This window comes from Rhinopithecus bieti, unplaced genomic scaffold (genome assembly GCF_001698545.2).
Source record: "Rhinopithecus bieti isolate Rb0 unplaced genomic scaffold, ASM169854v2 scaffold_13352, whole genome shotgun sequence".
NCBI classification, from domain to species: domain Eukaryota; kingdom Metazoa; phylum Chordata; class Mammalia; order Primates; family Cercopithecidae; genus Rhinopithecus; species Rhinopithecus bieti.
This window is the reverse complement of record NW_016808026.1, coordinates 1,074,418-1,086,639: the sequence shown is the minus strand read 5'-3', so window position 1 is coordinate 1,086,639 and position 12,222 is coordinate 1,074,418.

The following is a 12,222-nucleotide window of genomic DNA, read 5'->3' as shown; positions in this document are numbered from 1 at the left end:
GTAGCAATGGTTGTATAATACAGTGAATGTACTAAAAGCCACTGAAATGTACATTCTAAAACTACCGTGGTTACAATAGTAAATTTTGTATGTATTTTACCACAATTTTGAAAACTAGAAAAGGAAGTAGGCTTCACATAACCATTTTAAAATAAATTGGTGAATATAAATGAGGGATCTGGGAGTTTAGGTGGTTAAAAAGTTTAAAGGAAAGTTGGAGAGAAGGGAGTTGAAAGGCAAATGTCTCCGAATGGCAGTAAAAGGTTTCAGGAGCCCACCTGCGATACCCCTCAGTCTTCTTCCCAGAGGTAAAGAACCGAGTCCTTCCAGATGATCAGGGAGGGTCTGTGAAAAAGTCACATTGGAAATCAGCAGTCGTCTACTCTGAGAACCAGAACTGTATTAGGAAACAGCTTTGTCTTCCTAAGTTCTGTAACTGAGCATTTCCCGGATCAAAGCAACTCCTTAATTCAAGGAGTCTCCTCTCTATGCCTGGCAAGGCACCCTGCGTGCTCCATCCTTACTGCCTCTGAGGTCATCTACTTCCATCCTCTGCCTGTAGCAGGACGAGTGGCAGACAAAACTCCTCAGACACCGAGTTCACAAGGAAGGGGTTTATTTGGCCGGGGGCATCGGCAAGACTTCAGTGTCAAGAGCCGGGCTCCCCGAGTGAGCAATTCCTGTCCCTTTTAAGGGCTCACAACTCTAAGGGGGTGTGTGAGAGGGTCGTGACTGATTGAGCAAGCAGGGGTACGTGACTGGGGCTGCATGCACCGGTAATTAGATCGGAACAAAACAAGATAGGGATTTTCACAGTGCATTCCTATACAATGTCTGTAATCTACAGATAACAGAACCCATTAGGTCAGGGGTCGATCTTTAACTACCAGGCCCATGGTGCGGGGCCGGGCTGTCTGCCTGTGGATTTCACTTCTGCCTTTTAGTTTTTACTTCTTTCTTTGGAGTTAGAAATTGGGCATAAGACAATATGAGGGGTGGTCTCCTCTCTTATGCCCACTCTCCAAGAATCAAACTCTGTGGGAAGCGAGCTCCAAAAGGCGACGTTGCTTACGGTCATGAGATGTGACTACAGTGTTAGATCTGCCTGTCCTAAGAACAGCGTCCAAGGGACTCTCTCTACGCCAGTCTCTGCTCCCTTTCTAAGCTGGGTGGCCTTGGGAAGTCAATGAAACTCTCTGAGCTTCCATTTCTTTAACTGGAGGTGGTAGCATTCACCGAGTCTTCCTCACAAAGTTGTTGTGAGGCACAGATCGCTTTGAAAACTATCAAATGCCAGAGAGAGGTAAGAGAGCCCCATTTTTACAGCGTTTGGGAGTCCAACAAGCAGCGTTTAGCGGCTGGGAGGCCAGGGTCAAGGGACCTCTGCACCCGGGACCGCAGGTTCCTCCCTGGAAACCAGGAGCGTCGTCGGAAGTGTGTGGGCGAGGAGAGGATGAGACTGCAAGCAACGCGACCCGCGCAGAGCTGGACGGGGCGTCAGCTGGTAAAGACAGCGACTGCGGAGGCTCCAGTGAGCGCCGTTTCCATGAGTCAGCGCAGGCCCTGGAAAGGGGCTGAAGGAGCGCAAGCTTCCCTTACCCCGAGCGCGCTCCGGTCCTGTTCCTTACCCAGAGAGGCTCCGGCAGGGCCTGTCTCTGACTCAGCTGTCCCAGGGGCGGCCCCGGGGGCCCCCGGAGGCGGCTCCCGGCCTCTCCCCTCCCCTGGGCGCTGCAGACAGGGGCCCTGGGAGTTGTTTACTCTCTCCCTGCCACCGCCTCCCCAACCTCTGTTTCCTTTTCTTAAGTGGTTTACAATCCTCTGAGTCGCTTTACACTTTGGGGCCACTCACTGTAAATAATTCTCTTGTCTTGGGATTTCTTGTTGCAAGAAGCTTGCTTTCTCCTTCCCAAAAGAACAAGCACGCCCGCACCAATCAATATGTACCGCCCTGCACAGGTCTGCGGAGAGGGGGAGAGGTTTCCAGAATATTAAGGAAATGTGGACACAGCCCTCGGGGCGCTTATAATAAAAATGTACCAGGGAGAGGCTTCTCGGAGTGCAGGCAGGAATGCTAGGCAGGCAGGGCTGGGATTTCAAGGGAGCTCCTGAGACAGGGAGAGCCTCCCAGGATTTTCTCGTTGTTTCGTTTGTAGGCAAAAAGGAAAAAATGGAGCATCCTGCAGCTTAGCTGGAGGGCCTAAGACAATGCGGTTATGCCACTGGGTCTAATGGGAAATAGGAAAATGCAGGCATGAGTTGGTGTTTCTGTTTATTGAAATTCTTTGGAGGATGCTGGCTTCATACCAAGAAGGAAGAAGTCTTAGAACAGGAGTGGGGCAAGGTGTGGGCACAGATTCAGTGCCACAAAAGGCAGAGCCTCAAGTGCCACATGACACGTGACAGGGACAAGGAGCCCGCTTAGAACGAAAAGACGGGTTTCATCACTTCTCAGCGTGTGACCTGGACAAAGTCACTTAACCTCTCGGAACCTCACTTCCTGATCCGTGAATTGGAGGTGAAAATACCTGCCTTGGTTACTTTACCGCATTGTTAAAGGACCATAAGAGAGGAGGTTTGTGAACAATAAAGCAATCCGAGTGCAGTGTGATCACAATATGAACGTCTCGCTCAGTGTCGGTTGCTCTGGAAGGAAAGTTGGTTTGTAGTGAAAGAAGATGCAGCATGAGCGAGATTGTAAAGGCAACGGGAAGTTTCAAAATAGATTGGTGAGATCACAGTAATAACAGAAGGCCACTGTTGAGGAGAGGGTGCTAAGGAATGAAGAAAATAACGAGGACCTGAACAGGAAGCTTATCGTTGGCGACTGAGCAGGAGGAGGTGGTGTCCGGTCCCACGGGAGGAAGCTGAAGGTTATGTTCACTGATGTGCAGAGGAAGGGGTTAGGGTAACAGCTTTGATTTGAGCGTTTTCCATGAGTCACTATCCCATCCCTATTGAAGGTCACATGCAAAAGCCAGAGCCAGGAGCAGGATGCCAAAGTCAAGGCTGGGACTGAGCATGAGAATGGATGAGGAAGGCACACAGAGTTGGAAAGACCAGGATGGTGAAATGAAGTGGACATTCCAGGCAAGTGCTGAGAAAGCCCAGCAGGAAGCATGGGAGGAGGTCAGTGGAGCACAGAGGAGGCTGATCACAGGTGCTGGACCTGCCATGGGGATGACGTGGAGGCCAAGAAGATCAGTTCTGAAGGAGCTGGAATACTGGGCACAGTGGTCAGGGTGCCCCTCAGCCAGGAAGGCGACCTGGCAGGCCCCTGCAAAAGGACCAGAGCTGCAGGGCAAAAGGAAGCCCCATTCCCAGGAGTGAGCCAGTGGCTGTGTTTGGGTCTTACTCTTCCAGAGAGCAACCAGAGACAGAGAGCTACTGTGCCTCCTTAGTCTCTAGCCCTACACCTGTGCCTGGCATGCAGAAGGCACTCGGTGAGTGTTCTTTGGAGTAACCCAACACTTGAATGACAAATGAATACGGTCAGATTGAAAATACTCAAGAAGCTCTGAATTGTATTCCCCTTTTTGGTGGCTTTGGAAGCAGTTGGCTTTCTTTCTGGTGGCAGATAGCTAATGGGAAGGCTGTCTCATTGTCCCTCCTGAAGACTCTTGGCCATCTAGCACGTTCCTGGTCCCCCTCCCATCTCTCTATATGGTGTCCGCCCGCAGGATGGTCGTGTCTCACTTGGAGGCTCGTTCCCTTGGCAACTCACTTCTACATTATGCTGTTCTCAATTGGCCTCTAGTTCCCAGGCACTGCTGTACTTTATTCAGATTTCTAACCATGGCAATTCCCAGCCGTATTTACATGTACTCTTGATACAGAATCTCTTAAATTAAGGGAACATTGTCTTCTCAGAAATTAACTTTGAAAATGCATTTAAACGCATTTTAAACTAGAAATATAAAATTTCTTCACAACTTCCTCGCCAAGAAACAATTCTTGTCAGCCATTTTCATTGACTCTTTTCAAAACTGTTTTCTTCTCACATATTGAAAGCCAGCCCTGAAAAGAGTCTCTGGGAGAAGCATTTGGTTCCAAAAATAATGTCTGGCTCTCAAACTTTCACCCATCTCAGTAGACTCTGTCACCTCCTGGTCACTGCCATCATCTGGCTGCTGGTAGGCTCACCGTCAAGACTGAAGAAGACCTGAACATCATTGCAAGCGAATATAGGAACAAGAGTCACAGTGAACACTTAATTTTGTTTTACCACGGCATTTTTATTAGACTGGTCTATTTGTGTTTTCCAAGGCCCTAACATGGTTTGCATACCTTTAATGAGGATGGATCGTGCTGAGCCATTCTCTATTCTTATAGTGTGTGTGTGTGTGTGTATTTTTACCATAGTCTCTTCTTCAACTGTAAACTTGTAAACTTGTAATACTTTGTTTTGTTCTGTTTTTGTTTTTTGAGACAGGGTCTTGCTCTGACTCCCAGCCTGTGGTGCAGTGGCACAATATTGGCTCACTGCAGCCTCAACCTGCCGGGCTCAAGTGATCCTCCCATCTGAGCCTCCCGAGTAGCTAGGAATACAGGCATGTGCCACCACACCTGGCAAATTTTGTTACATCTTGTTGTAGTTTTTGTAAAGATGAGGTTTCATTATGTCGCCCAGGTTGGTCTTGAACTCCTGAACTCAAGCAATCCTCTCGTCTTGGCCTCGGTAAGTATTGGGATTACAGGCGTGAGCCAGCGCTCCCAGGCTAAAACATGTAAGACTTTCAAGAAATACTCAGATGGGGCCCACTAATACTGGTTGAGGATCACCTCACCTTTTCTTTTCAAGGTGAATTTTCACCTCTTCTAGCAAAACAGTCTGCCACACATATGCTACTCACAGCTGGTGTGGATAGGCATTTCCTTGGTGCAGCAGCTGAACCTATTCCTTACTTAAGGTCCTTAACCACCATTCTCTGCCTTCCCATAAAACCCTGTATTGATTCCCACATTTGGTATCTCTCTCTATATGGCCTCTGATGGCTCAGTTCAATGTATTGCTGAGGTCTTCTGTCTAGGTCCTGAACATCATCTCAAGCAAATGTAGGTCCTTTCCTGAATGCTCAATGAGCCTCTAAGTAGCAAACCATTTATTGTGGCTGAGATATAATCCCAAATTCCTTAGAACAACTTCCCTCTGACTGTATCAAAAACCCAATATTGATTTCTCCTACTCTTTTTTGTCTGCATTGAGAGCTGAGGTACACTCAAAAATATAGAAAGTTCATTCTAACTGTGCAGCTGTGCTATGACTGACTCGTAAATGTTATGTTCTAAAGAGTTGATTCCGCATAATACACATAGCATGATTCTTGAAGGGGAAATTCTTTGCTGGTTGTTCACTGTACCAGGTTGAATTGTGTCCTCCCCAAGAGATATGTTCAAGCCTGATATGGTTTGGCTGTGTCCCCACCCAAATCTCATCTCAGATTGTAGCTCCCATTATCCCCATGTGTTGTGGGAGGGACCTGGTGGGAGATAATTGAATCATGGGGGCAGCTTCCCCCATACTGTTCTCATGGTAGTAAGTCCCACGAGATTTGATGGTTTTATAAGGGAAAACCCCTTTCACTTGGCTCTCATTCTCTCTTGTCTGCTGCCATGTAAGATGTGCCTTTCGCCTTCCTCCGTGATTGTGAGGCCTCCCCAGCCACGTGGAACAGTGAGTCTATTAAACCTTTTTTTCTTTATAAATTACCCAGTCTTGGGTATGTCTATAGCAGTGTGAAAAAGGAATAATACAAAGCTCTAACTCCCAGTACCTATAAATATAATCTTATTCGGAAATAGAGTTTTTGTGGATGTAATAAAATTAAAATGAGGTCATACTGGATGACGGTGGACTGTAATTCAATAACTCTGTTCTTATAGGAAGAGAGAACGTTGGACACAGAAAGAAGACAGTCATGTGAAGACAGAAGCAGAAATTGGTTTATGATGCTATAAACCAGGGAATGCTGGGGAGTGCGAGCAACCACAGAAGACAGAAAAGACAAGGGAAGATTCTTCACTAGAGATTTTGGAGGGAGTGTGATACTGCTGACACATTGAATTCGGCTTGAATACATTCACCAGCTGAAAAACAAGATAAAGGGGAGAGGTTTGAATTCTCCAGAATCTTCCTGCCTTCAAGGTTCAGCCCTGCCAATGATAAATAGGAATTTGTTTTTTGGGCGATAACACTTTCTCTACTTTTAAGAGAGAGAAACTTTCTCTACTTTTGTGAGAAAAAAAAATGTACTAGAGAGTTCTTCCTTTCCAGGCATTTGGTAACATTGTTGTCCATAATGCATTAGAGACTTATATTTGAGATAGTGTCTAAACATTTATAGCTCCTCCTGGGGTATGAATGTTTGATTTCCTAATGAGGGACCACTTGAGAGCACCTCCCCTCATGCCCAGCTTGTGACTTAAAGATGCCCATTAACCTTCAAGGGCAGCGGCAATTTGGGGATTGGCTGTGATAAGAAATGGGGATTGTAAATTTCCACGTACATTCTCTTCCAGGGAAAAGCTCTGAACCAAGTGCTTTTAAATTAGTTTTTGTTTCGTTTCTGGAGAAGGGACTGCAAAGCTGAGGGGCGATGGAGAAGCTGGAGTAGAGATGAAAGCAAATGTAGTGATTTGTTGAGGACATGATGGTGACAGCCAGCATTGTGGGGTGGAGAGGAGGGTTAAGGGATGCTGCAGCAACAGAACTGGTTGAGTGTTAGACAGCAAGAGAGTTACAAATAAAGCTAACTTCTAAACTGAGAAAATCAGGAAAATATTCGGGTCACTCACTGTGGTGGGGAATTGGTATTTAAGATCAGGAAGGGCAAGGAAGGGGAGACGAGAATGAAGATCTATCAGACTCACTGGCTAACAGAGCTTGATAGAGCTCTCAAGCTCATTGCCTCTAATTGCCCATTTTAAAGATGAGGAAACTGAGTCCCAGAAAGGTGAAGCTAACTCATCCAAAGTTCCATAGTTAGCAAAGGGCAGAGCCAAAATCAGAATCCAGGACTCCTATCATCATCCCATACCCTTTCCAAATTAGAAATCAAGAACTGGAAAAAGTGGGAGGGTTTATCTAGATTTTGTAGAATTTCATTCTATAGCTGGTAACACACAACTTCCTCATAGGAGAGGGTATGGGGCAGAGGTCACAAACTGAAAAGCTTATGATTTGACCTCCACTCTATTTTTTAAATTAATATTCTAATTTATTTCTAACATTTCAAGATTAGGCAATTTTCTCTACCAATCTGGATTTTTGCCTGCTTTGGGAAAAGCCAGTCGATCTGTCAGAGATTTAGTAAGAGACGCCCTCCTTTCAAGAAAGGGCGAAGTCTAATTTACCCTCATCCACCTGGTTGGCTTCCTATTATCTACCTGACCCCTCTAGCCCCTGGTTTGCAATTCCTGGGAGGGCAGAAGGAAAGCAGAGGCCCTGAGCCCAAGACTGACAGTTGGGATTGTAAATGGCAGGGGGTGAAGGGAAGTGACCAAAGGAGCCCAGAACAAGAAGAACCTGAGCCCTGAGGTCACAGAAGCAAAAGATCTTGTCCAAGAATTCAGGGACAGGGTTTTCATCTGTTTTTAGATAAAGTAACAGGATGTGGGAACCAAAACAGTGGTCAATTCTCCAATACCACACAATGGTGATGACTTATGCAAAACATCCTCTTTCCTATTTTTAACTAGATCACAGAAGCTGCGTCAGAGGACTTTGCTGCTGACTAATCCTGTTGAAGCATCTTTCTCTGAATTGCATAAATGTCATCTACATAGGCTAGAGAACATTTGAGAAAAGAAAAACTGTAAAGACTACTGCATACAGGGCATTCTTATAAATAGTGTTCTGAGTGGGATCAGGGTGTTCTGGGCCACAGCTTTCTGGAAGTTGTCTAGGATTTCATGGTTGAAGAATGCAGACAGAGAAATCATTCATTTGTGTAAGCCGAATTAATGATTTTGTGACTTTTTGCACTCTAAAGAACAGTGAGGACTGTTTAGAATTATGCTGATTTTTCAGGAAAACAATTTTCTAGTTGTATAGATATCCCTGCACTAGCAATAGGCTTTTTATTGGAGAAAGGAATCAGGAACGACAACAGAGGTTTCTCAATGCTTTATAGGTAACTCGTGGACAAGTTAGCCTCTTTGTGCCTCAGTTTTCTCATCTACAAAACAGCAATAGCAGCAGATCCTCTCTCATGGGGTTTGGGTGAGGATTAAACGAAATAATTCACAAAAAAACAGTGTCTGGTACCTACTAAGGGCTTACTAACTAATAACTATTATGATATTTTCTATGAATAACTGAATTGAGTCGAGAGAGAAGTGCTTTGGCTAAGCTACTCCATAGCAGTACCAGAATTAGAGACCAATTTTTAATTCAGTACCCTTTCTTTCATCACATGTGTTTTTAAACAACTTACTATTTATTTTCTAGTACATATTAACATTTCTTCTTGCAGGACATAGCACACTTACTGTTTCAGTACAAACATACTTCCACAATGGTTTCCTTTGGAAAAACAATTTTGATTGATTTTTTTTTACTCCCTGATTAACATATCACATTTAGAGTGAGAGTACTGCTCACTTAGAAAAAAACAAGACTTTCAATTAGCAGGTCTTTCAATGGCAATCTGACTTTAAGCCATATGAAATTACACATGACATTTAGAATTGAGTAACCATTCTGATTGCTTCTTTGTGTCTGTGGAGAAAATAACATTTATTTTGACCAAATGTTGCTTTTTCCCTTTTTCATCAAATAAATCATACTTAGGAGTGGAGCGCTTCTGTTGTTCTTTATGATTCATTGATCAACTGTGAAAGAACAAACACATCAAATGCTGAAACTTGAGTTACAGTCCATTGGTGATTCTCTCCAGGACACTGCTGTCTCCCGAAGAATCATAGGCTTAAAGAGATGGCAGAGATTTCAGAGATTCTTTAGCTAAACTCCTTGATCTTTATAGATGAGAAAATTGAGCTTAGAGAGGTGATGTGACTTACAAAGTCATCCAGCTAGTTGGTGGCGAAGAGGGATCTCAAACCTTGATTTTTCTGACTTTGAGTCCCCATTGCATCATGTCCTGCACCAACTCATGTATTTCTAAAAAGCCTTTCTGTATTATCAGGTGTCAACCACAGGCCATGTCCAGCTTGCCACTTGTTTATGCAAATAAAGTTTTATTGGAACACAGCCATGCTCATTTGTCTACTTACTGTCTATGGTTGCTTTCTTGCTACAATGGCAGAATTGAGTAGTTGCATCAGAGTCGCTCTGATGTCCGGTCCTTCACAGAAAAAGGTTGCCGACCCTTGTTGTATATCAAGTTTGACTGAAATTCTCCTTTTTTTTTTTGTTTCCACTCTTTTTGTATCAGACCCTATTGTCAAAAGTTGAAGAAAGTGGGGTTGGGCAGGGAATTATGGGAAAGAAGAAAGAGGAAGAAAAGAGCTAACATTGCTAACATTTATTTATCTGAGACAGCAAGTATTCTAGAGGCTTTATATATGTCATCTCATTTAGTTCTCAAAAAGATGCTGGGAGACTCGTATTTTTCAGCCCCATTCTATACATAAGAAAACAGACTCAGAGAGATAAGAGTGAAGTTGCTAAGTTTATGTCACCAACAATTAGCAGAATGAGGATTTGAATCCAGCCTTCTCCATTCTAAGATTCTATAATTCTTTCAATTACATCATGTGGTTGTTGTAGTCAAGGTGACCTTTCATTTTCTTAAAAAAGTGTTACACTATCCTCTAAATTGAAATTGTTTAATTAAAAAATAGTATTTGGTACCAAATCATATTTAAAAAGCAAGTAACTATAAGTTAAAATTGTATACTTCATGGTGTTGTCATGGGTTTTGTTTTTGTTTGGGTGCTTGTTTATACAAGTAAGTGAGTTGGACTGCAGATGATGAGAACAATACATTTCTTGACAAGAAATTTGCATTTGGCATTATTGGAGAAACTGAATGGCTCAGTAACAGGTAGAATCAAAGAAACTGAATGGCTCAGCAACAGGTAGAATCGAAGTCCTGTATGCATGTTCACACAGATAATTACATAGATACCATGTAATGTGTTTTTACTTAATCAGCAATCCCTGCTCTCCAAGGCTTGCCACAATTCTCTAAACCAGTGGTTAATGAACAGACCTAATCATCTGCATCACCCATGAAGTTCCTTAGGGTACACACTTCCAGGACCCTCCCTCTACCTACCTAAGTCAGTATATCTGAGTTGAGGTTTGGGCGTCTGTAATTTTATTTTATTTGTTTAACCTCTGGAGATGGTTCTGATGATCAGCCAGCTTTGGGAACCATAACTCTAGAGAATGAGTGAGCAGGCAATGCCTGCGTCTTTGTCTCAGTCTTTCCTGGTCCTCCTCTATGCCCTCTAAACCTGTCCACCACCTGAGCCCCACGCTTTGGTCAGTGTGCATGCTCTTTTCTGTCTTTGTCGAATGAGGCCGAGTGCAGTGGTAGGGGCACTTCCCTCACCACAATGTACTTCCTCAGCATCCAGTAAAGTGGTGCAAACACTTTCTGCCTTAATTGCAGTGACTGTGGCTTGTTACGCTTTCATTTCTGTCATTGCCTTTTTTGTTTTCTATTTGCATTTGACAGAGTGCTCCAATGACAAATTCAATTCTGATTTCTTTTGCTCCCTGAGTACAAAAGTAAAGTTCATGGACACTCAGAATTGAGATAATAAAAGGTCATAAATTGTCCCCACTACCTAATTACTTACCTCCTTTTCTTTCCTGCTTTTAACAATGTCACTGTAATCATGATGGATTGAAACCAAAACGGGTTTTGAACTGGGAAAACTTGGAAAAGCCTCAGCCACCTGTTAATTTGAATTTTTCCTCCCCACTGTGTGGGGGTTATATTAGCCTAATATAATATAGGCTTTTAAATATAGACATATAACTACGTTCAACCCACACTCATTTTTTCAGCCAGTTCCTCTCTTCCATACTATAATCTCAACAATTGACTTCAGTAGTCTTTACTACTTTTTGGGAATCACTATTATTGAGTTTGCATGAGAATGCTAGTTCTTACTTTCTTAGGGTGAGATATGTGTACTTCTTTCTCTTAAGTGAATTAAGACAAAAATATGTAACATGTGAGGAATTCAACATATTCCATATTACAATTATGATTGATTAGGTCCCAAAAGACAAAGTGGTAGATACAAAATCTCAGAAGAGGAAAGATAACATTTTTTATCCCAAGTAGAACAATAAAAGAGACCCGTTCTCATGAAGGTGTTTAGAATTACCATGTCTTACTATCAAAGAGAAACTCAACTGACAACAGAGTTATTAAGCACATCAGAAAGACACTTCATAGCCCCTAACAAAATATGGAACCAGACTGAGATTTGTGAGATGAGAAATGGTGACTTAGGCGATAATGCAATATACTTTTATAGGCCATTACAATTAGAGGTGAAAAAAGGGTGCTCTATGAAATTGCCTTGGGCAGTACCTTTCTGCCTCTATAAGATTAACAGCACATTTCACAATGGATGTCTCAAGAAACTTCACATTCATTTAAATCAAAGTGAGTAAGCTGCAATTAAACAAGCATTTCCCATCCAAGTGAGATGGACCCTAATGAGTGAGTCTAAATCCTGTTTTCAAGATCAAAATTGCCTTTGGTGACAGCACTGCTTTCCAGTCTGTCCTTCCAACAGGGAAGAGCACTTCAGACTGAGGGCAAACGTGCCTAACAGAAAAAGACAGTGTGTCCTGTGACTCATTAAAAGTGATATGGGGGCTGGTCGTGGTGGCTTACCCCTGTAATCCCAGCACTTTGGGAGGTCAAGATAGGTGGATCACCTGAGATCAGGAGTTTAAGACCAACCTGGCCAACATGGTGAAACCCTGTCTCTACTAAATACAAATATACATATATACATATATATATAGAAGCTGGGCTTGGTGGCAGGCGCCTGTAATCTCAGCTACTTGGGAGGCTAAGGCAGGAGAATTGCTTGGACCTGTAGGGGCAAAGATTGCAGTGAGCCGAGATAGCACCATTGCACTCCAGCCTGGGCGACAGAGTGAGACTCCATCTCCAAAAAAATAAAAAATAAAATAATAAAAATAAAAGTGATTTGGAGTGTAGTTAAAGACAAAAAGGGGCCCAAATGTACACTTTAACAAGAATTGTATGAAATTTTAATGTACATGGT